This window comes from Nestor notabilis, unplaced genomic scaffold (genome assembly GCF_000696875.1).
Source record: "Nestor notabilis isolate BGI_N333 unplaced genomic scaffold, ASM69687v1 scaffold16885, whole genome shotgun sequence".
In the NCBI taxonomy this organism is placed as follows: Eukaryota; Metazoa; Chordata; class Aves; order Psittaciformes; family Psittacidae; genus Nestor; species Nestor notabilis.
Genome location: NW_009929016.1, coordinates 2,610 through 2,824, shown reverse-complemented (window position 1 = coordinate 2,824; position 215 = coordinate 2,610).

Here is a 215-nt window from a genome sequence, read left to right as displayed (position 1 = left end):
CCCATTGACCCCCAATTCCACCATAGGCACCAGTTTGGAGGTGCATTGATCCCCAATTCCACCATAGGCACCAGTTTGGAGGTGCATTGACCCCCAATTCCGCCATAGGCACCAGTTTGGGGGTGCATTGACCCCCAATTCCACCATAGGCACCAGTTTGGGGGCCCGCTGGCACGGAACCAGTTGGTGCAGAAGAAGCTGGCGGGCATGGAGCG